An 8742-nucleotide genomic window follows, 5' to 3' on the forward strand; every position below is an offset into this window, starting at 1 on the left:
TTTGAAGCCGGATCGCCAACGTCGAGATCTCCACAAATCGAACTTACCGGCTACCTCTCGGAAGATCGGGCCTGTACTCATCAATTGGTATCAGATATTTCAGGTTTACCGCGAGGTATAATCTCGTTTGCCTTAGATTCATATTTGTTCATTACCTAGAGTCCACAAAAAGCCCAAAAATATTTCAATTTCCGCTGTCCTATCGCCCTTTGTGCCTTTGCAATTTCGTTTCAGATTCGTGTTGTTGAGTTTGTGTCCGTGGTCGAGTCTTGTTGCTGGTTTAGGATTGTGTTCGTGGTCGTAGTTCAATCGCCCGTTGCTGTGATTTTGTTTTCCGCCGCTATCCCATCCACCGTTCCCAAACAACAAGTCGAAGCCACCACATTACTCGACTTGCCCCGCTAGCCGCCTTGTGTAACTTCTCGCCGCCGCGCAAACCCTAGATAGGTTGCCAGCCGCTCTTATTTTGCCTGCATCGCAGCCCTCCTTACATCATCAGGCGAATACCTACTACTGTGATCGGTGTTAGAGTTTAGGGACGTTTTGCCCTAACTGCCGCCGCCGTGTTGTGCCTCACGGAAAACATACCTTGAGATACCTTCGGTAAAACAGGCATAACTTTTCGCTCGTTTATCAGAAAAATCTGAAATTTTTTTGTGCAGCTTCTTGACACCATTTGGACCCGACCCAAACTCGGCTTCGCCCTGTTTGGTTTCGTCAAAATTGCCAAAAAAATTCGGGAAAATAAAGAAAAAAAATTGTCAAGGTTTTTGCACGCTTTTCAGAGAACGTGCTGAATTTCTGTAGACCACATCCCACCTCAGTTGTAGGTGCCAATTTTTGTGGTTGCATCTTTTGTGATCCTTGTTCAGAGAAAAGTATAAAAAAAATAGTAAAAAAAAATTTTTTTTTGATTCCTACTAGTGTCTTTTGGAAAAATCCGGGGAAAAATTCAGGAAAAAGGCGAAATCCGGGCTATTTGCTTGTTCCGTGAGTTCTTTCGATCGTCCTTTGTTTTCACCTTGTTGCGCTACGTCTCGACACGTCTTAGCCAGCACCTGTGATTTGTACTTTGGATCCAGATTGAACAATCGCTACTCTGCACTCGTTAATTGCTAATCCTTGTTGTCATATTGTGTGCCTACCCATAGCTCCACATATTCTTCTGTCAGCACAGGTTCATCTTGCAACTGTTACCCACGCTCAACAACAGATTGCTTCGCCACTTTGGTTTTGCTCCTGTTTGGCGTTGGTAAGAATACAGGCAAGACGGTGGTAAGCCGCTTGTGATTTTGCATTCCACTTTCACCACTATCACCACCACTTGTTTCCTTTTAGTTGATAGGGATAATACTTTGGTGTTGTCTTTTTCTATCTTCTAACCATGGCAGGAACTCCGACGGACTTCAATGAGTGCGTGTCCAAGGGCGAGCTTGCAACGTTCATGACTGAACAACGCAATCTTATGACCGAGCTGACGCGCAACGTGAATAATCTGGTCACCCGCATTGAACAGCTTGAGCAACGCCCTCCGCCTTATCGTGCTGATGATGAAGATGCGGATGCTTTTGGTGATGAAGATGCGTATGCTGACGGTGGTGCCCGTCGCCGCCTCAACTTCAATCGTCGCGGCATGGGAGGTAATAATCATGGTAATAATGATCCTTTTGCTAAAATTAAATTTAGTCTACCTCCTTTTGCTGGTAATGTTGATCCAGAGGCATATTTAGATTGGGAGCTTGCTGTTCAACAAAAATTTGATTCTCATAATGTTCCTCCTGAGCATAGAGTTAGACTTGCTACTAGTGAGTTTACTAATTTTGCTTTGTTCTGGTGGAGTGATCTTTGCAATGCTAATAATGCTGCTGCTGTGCCTCAAACTTGGAATGTTTTAAAGCAACGTATGAAATCTCGTTTTGTTCCTCCTTATTACCAACGTGATTTACGTTTGAAACTACAAACTTTAAAACAAGGTGATAAAGGAGTAGAAGCATACTATCAACAATTGCTTATTGGTTTAGCACGTTGTGGTATAAATGAAGATGATGATGATGCTAGTGCTAGATTTTTTGGTGGTTTAAACCATGATATACAGAACATACTTGATTACAAAGAATGGCGCAATTTTTCCCAATTGTATCATCTTGCTATTAAGGCCGAACGAGAAGTACAGGGACGCAAACAACACCAGCCTTTCAGGTCTAACAATGGGAGGAATTTTCAGCAGCGTTCCGAGCTGGAGACGCCCAAGCTTCCTGTTGCACCACAGCCATCTACACCTCCATTTTCTTCCGGGGTAAGTAAATTGTCTAATGTGCAGTTTCCACAGCTGAAGAAAGGTGGCACTCCGGGTGCTTCTACTAGCTCCTCCTCGTCTAGCTCTAAAATCATTTGCCACCGATGCAAAGGCATGGGACATGTCATGAAGGAATGCCCCAGTCGTCGCGCTTTCATTGCTACCGAGGATGGATATGTAAGTGCTAGTGATGTTGAAGATGATTTAGCCCTTGCTGCTAACATTGATGCAGATCCCATCGAGGGCGATCAAGACAAGGAGGCCATCACCATTGACTCCGTGGCTGCTGCCGCGGACTACCCTAGCCTTCTTGTGCAGCGTGTGTTGAGTACACATGTGGTACATGAAGAAGAGATGAAGATCCAACGCCACAATTTGTTTCACATGTATCTCATTGTGCAGGGTTGTCGTGTTCTCACTATCATTGATAGCGGGAGTTGCAACAACTTGGTGAGTTCAGATTTGGTTGACAAGCTTGGCTTGACCACACGACAACATTCGTATCCATATAAACTTCAATGGTTCAATAATAGTGCTAAGACTAAGGTATCTAAATCAGCACGCATTAGCTTTTTCACAGGCTCTTATCATGATACTGCTGATTTTGATGTTGTCCCTATGCAAGCTTGTTCTATTTTGTTAGGTCGCCCATGGGAATTTGATAATGATGCTTTACACCATGGTAGAACTAATACATACACTATCATACATAAGGACAAGAAAATTACATTGCTACCTTTGTCTCCTACGGATATTATTAAACATGCTAATGAGATAAAAAATAAACCTCCAACAGACATTGCTAAAAATAATGGGATTAAGTTAAAAGGAGGTGCTTTTCTTGCTACAACTCCTGCTACTGCTGAGTTATGTGATAATCCTGATGCACCATGTTATACTATGTTTTGTCAACCTTTTATGTCTGGTGCATTGCCTGCTGTCACTAACCTTTTGCAGGAGTTCGCTGATGATGGGATGGAGTCGAGGATGACTCCAATTCTACAAGGAGGGGATAATGAGGACATCGCCAAGATGGAGTCGAGGACGACTCCAATTCAAGAAGGGGAGGATGATGAGGACATCGCCACGCTGGACACATCGACGCCATGGTCTTCCCCAAGTTGCAATTCGTTTCCAACTCAGCTGCCACGTCGTCCTCGGATTCAGCAGACACGTCGTCACTGTTTCGGTCATAACTTCCTCATACGACATCGAAACGGGCCGTTCTTGGATGCGTTGGAAAGGGGACGACGACACCGTCGTTTTGGATCTGGTCCCAGCTCCAGAAGGTCCGTGGATCATTCTGTGTGACCACAGCAAGGTGCTGCGTCACCTATTTGGGCCAACTTGGCCATGTATCGTGTCGGGCCTTAAGCCCAAGTTGTGGGCGCCCAACCCCTGGCCGTCCCCAACCCTAGGTCGAGTCTTAGACTATAAACACAGCCGCCGCCGCTGCTACACAATTGGGTTTTGTTTAGAGTTTAGTTTTCCATCGAGAAACTGAATCGTTCATTGTAACTGTGGTGACAAATCCTTTTGCAGTGATCCAGGGCCCCCGTTCTTGATCTCCTCCACTGTGTCGATTAGTCCTTTGGAACCGAGTTCTTGAACCCTCTATTGATATTCGCGTCATTCATATTTGCAATTTCAGATTGCGTGTTTTACCTTCTTGCTTGTGCTCTTCGATTCGCTTGCAGGAAAAGCCTTCTTGGCGAGGTCAATCAAGTTGTGCTTGGTTGATAACCAACGGAGCAGTGGTGTAACGGTTGCAGGGTTCGAATCGTGTCTGATTTGAAGCCGGATCGCCAACGTCGAGATCTCCACAAATCGAACTTACCGGCTACCTCTCGGAAGATCGAGCCTGTACTCATCACCTATGAGCACGCACCTAGAAATGAAAGTCTGCCACCAAAAGCTTATGTTGAGAAACAACACACTCCCCTGGTATCACCTTGCAACCCAAGCATGCTCGTTTGTCCTTTCTTCTTGCGAGGACAAAGTCAATCTGGCTAGAGTGTTGTCTACTACTGAAGGTCACTAGATGAGATTCTTTCTTTTTAAAGAAAGTATTGGCTATCATCAGGTCAAAAAGCTATTGTGAAGTCCAGAACTTCCTCCCCCTCCTGATTCCTACTACCATACCCAAAACCTTCATGAACTGTCTCGAAATCTGCGCTTGTAGTACCTATATGCCCATTAAGGGTCCGTTTGGTTGGGCTTTTGGCTTTGGCTTTTGGCCCCAAAAGCCAAAAGCCCAACCAAAGGGGTTGCTTTTTCAGGCGGCTTTTTCAGAAGTAGCTGTTTTTTCGTAGTACAGTTTTGAAAGCTGGTTTGACCCTGCTTTTGGCTTTTGGCTTTCTGCTTTTCGAAATTGGTGAAATAAAAAGCTCTTCCATAGTTGTTTCAAGAGAGATAAAGATAGAAGGTATATTTTATACTTGTTTAACCAAACAGCTTTCAGTTTTTCTACAGCTCACAGCCCACAGCAGCTTTCCCACAGCTCACAGCCCACAGCAGCTTTTTCCCACAGCCACAGCCCAACCAAACACACCCTAAGATCTCCTATAAAAAGCCTAGGCTTTTTATAGGAGGAGATCTTAATGGGCATGTAGGTACTACAAGCGTAGGTTTTGAGGCAGTTCATAGAGGTTTTGGGTAGACTTATACATGGAAAGGAAAACATTATGGATTCTGCTAGATGGTGGCAATTCCAATCGATAAGCAATTGAGTATTTTCTTTCTATGATTCTGAATGGCACAAAATATTTAGGAGGTAATTTTGTTTTATTGCTGGTTGCTATTGCTATGGCTTGTCATGCTAGGAGTTTTAGCTATACATAATCTCTGATGTTGAAGTGTCTCTCAATGGATGTGCTTCTGATTTACAGTACTTTGATAGAGGTTCTAGGCTTCTTACAACCTTTCATGAGTGGTAGTCAACAAGTTCTCCCTTTTAGTTTCAGACAATAAGTCTTCCAATGCACCTATTTCAAATGTTTTTATTGTTGCAATGATGTTGTTTGTAATGCTGAGTGGTAGGATGTCTTGTAGCAATATACTGTAATACCCCAGGTGTTTGCCACCAGTTAAGCAATGGGTTTGAGCTCAAACATGGCATGTTAAGTGATGATGAAAATGTCAAGGTCAAACCTATGGAAATGAGCCCCAACCTAAACTTGGATATTGCACCCTTGCTTTACATATAGGCCCTTTTTAAGATATATGCTTGGCTGGTGTTATTGGAATATCTTCATGTGTCTTGCATCAATATCTATCTATATTGATCCGTAGAAAAGTTTCGTGAAGTTTGGAATCAAGAAGTCACATGAAATGATAAGTTATGTCCTTGCTTGAATTATTTTATAAAGTGAATGGAATTCTAGATCGCCAACCAAACCTTGTAACCTTGCCCAAATGACTCTAATTGAACTCTACAACAAAAGTCATGAAGGGTTCGTGTTGAGCGGAGGACAAGAAAATACCTCCATCGGTCTAAAACTTGGATTTAAGCTTTACCGTGATGCTACTTTGACCTATGTTGACCAATCACTTACAATGCTTGCATGGAGTTGCACCTTAAATCAAAGTTAAAGTTTGAGTAGAGTAGAACAAACTTTATTTTTGGACCAAGAGCTAGATCAACTTGGAACTAAGGCGAATCGAGGCTCAAACATTGAATCGGCAGCTGTTTTTGGTACTTACAATTTTTCTAAGTCTGGAATTCATCGTCGACTCGTCGTCGACATTGGCATTCCGCGTTCTCCAAATTTCGTTAAGCAACTCGACTTGACCCCAAAATAAAGGTTGGAGCTAAGTTCATGGAGAAGAGCATATAAAAAGATGGCACTCGTTGGACTTCGTTTTGACCATCAATTTTGGACTTTTGTTAATCGCGGTCAATGCGCTGACACTATCACTTTGGGGCATAATTACTCACTGATCTAGAGCTCTAATGACCTTGGTCTCTAAATGAAAAATGAAGAGCAGTTCACGGCCTTCAAACTTTATTTTAGGCCCAAAGTCTAATTCGCACCCGAGACGGCCCAAATCTGCTCCCCACCATGTCCACACCGATGCCCGCCACCTGTTCGGAGTTTTGCCGCATAGGGTGACACGTGTCCTGGACGTGTCCTCCATGCCCGAGCTGAGCACCTCACCTTGCTGCCGCACGTCCTTGCGCCACTGCATCGATGCGGAGAGCCGAGCGCGTTTCCCTTCACTCGCTCTGGCCCTCCCTTTCTTTTTCCCTCGCGTGCTGCTGCTGCTTGCGGGCACGACCGTCGTCGCCATGGCCGGTCATGCCATCTCCATGGCCGCCGTTGTTCCTTCGTCTCTAGCCTCCCTCCACCCAAATTGATCGCACCACCACCTCCCTCACCTTGCGCCGCAACCCCCGCACCCCTCGCCTGAAGCCACTCGTCACCGGCGCGCCCTCACCACGGTGCCGCTCGCCCTAGGCCGCCAGCGCACGTGGCTGGGGCTCCATGCTCCACCTCGGGCCGAGCCGAGGCCACCGGCGAGTGCGCGCGGCCCTGCTCGTGCTCCACTGCCACTTCCCCCACCGCCGACGAGCCTCCTCCGGTCGGCAAACGGCGAGCTCCTATGCAGCCCTTCAAAAATCGCGTCGGGGACTTCGTCTTAAAATTCGAAGAAAGGGAGGGATCCAACTGTGAAGCCATGACTCATTTGAATAGTGCCCCTGAGGACCTCTTCGCTGTAGTTTAATTAATGTTTTTTGCAGGGACCCCGATGCAAGACTTACATGTCTTTTCTTTTGTTTTTATAGATTTGAATGACGAACTTTGAAAATTCGTAGTAATTTGTAGAAAAATCATAAAATAGTAAATGAGGACTTTTTGGAATCCTTGCAAAATTGTCTATACAGTAGATCTATAATGTGGCATATTTTAGTTTAAATATTTTGTGGTAAAAATAGATCTATGCAGATAGGTTCTTGATACTTGCCATGTCTTGTCTTTTTCATAACTACAGTTTTTATGCTCAAATAAATGTGAAATTTTTGTGGAGTGCTACTAAGGTGATTGTTGTTGTCTGGTAAAAATTTCAGGAGTTTAGGATTTATAGTTTAAGAGTTATAAAAATAACAAATGCCCTGTATTGCTTTGCTTCTACTCTAAATAGTTCTACATGTTTGAATTAATTGGCTCAATTAAGTTATGAATCATGACTTGGTGAAAATACATGAGTTGTGGTACTTTTCTTAAGATTTCCAAAAAGTTAAATATCATGATTTTTGGCTAAGTAGATCTTGAGTTATACTTGCTTAAATCTCTGTGGCTGTTTCTGCCCAAACCCAGAGAGGGTTTCCTTGTTCTTACTGTGGGGCCTTCTTAATAGTATAATTAGCTTTAGGTGTTTACAACAAAGTTGTTTAGAATTTGCTAAGATTTCTAAAAAGTCTAGAATCATATTTATAGGACATGTATAACTCCATTTATAGTTGTTTAAAGTGGCATGTCAGTTTCTGTCTATGTTTTGGACAGAGGTGCAATTATAGGATTAATTGACCCTTCTAACTATAGAATCATCTTAATATGAGAATAAGAAAGCTATAGGTAACTTCCTAAGCTTTTCAAAAAGTTATGGTTCATGTTTGTTGGAGGTCTAGAACTACAGTTATGCTTCTCTGAAGTTTCTATCAGTTTTCTGTACCACTGCTGTTGGGCTGCATTTGCAGTTTTGCTTGTGCAATCATTTTCGTGGTGTAAATGATGTTTGCTATGGTTGTAGTGAATACAAAAGTTGTAGAAAATTTCATAATCTCGCTTGTGTTCAAATTGTAAGACCATAGGCCTGATAGTTTAGGAGTTACATGACTTTTAAGTCTTCTGTTAAGTTTCGATTGTATTCGGAGCAGATCTAAAAGATGTTAGTGTTTGATTTAGTTAGGTTTGAATCACACCTAGATGATAATAAGAAAGTTGTAGATAACTCACTTAAACATCTTGTGTTAAATTTTCCTAGCATTTGGCCAAATATTTTGTGAGTTATGCCTGTTTAAAGTTGGGTTTCAGATATGGCTGCTCTCTGTCAATTGTGGACTAGTTTCTGTAAATGAGTATATTTGACTTAGTTAACTTGAGAATCATGCTAAGATGATTAGAGATGAATTGTAGAAAATTTCATAAGCTTTCCAGAATGTCTTATTGCATGGCTATTGGATTTGTATAACTCTAGTTATGATCCAAACATGAAGCTGTTGTTTCCAGTCCAGAAATAGACATATGCTAGTTGTGGTTGTTTATTCCATGTGTTGCTAAGTGTGGCTTATGCCCTTGTTGATGGTTAAGTTATAATACTTGTGACCTTGTTAAACTTGTGTCATGCTTGATGTGCTTGCTCTCTATGGTTAGTTGTGTGATGTTAGTTAAATAGCTATTGGTGTCTATGTCTTGCATAATCTTGTGTTACCATTCATCACATTC

Source organism: Miscanthus floridulus, chromosome 3 (assembly GCF_019320115.1).
Source record: "Miscanthus floridulus cultivar M001 chromosome 3, ASM1932011v1, whole genome shotgun sequence".
Classification (NCBI taxonomy): domain Eukaryota; kingdom Viridiplantae; phylum Streptophyta; class Magnoliopsida; order Poales; family Poaceae; genus Miscanthus; species Miscanthus floridulus.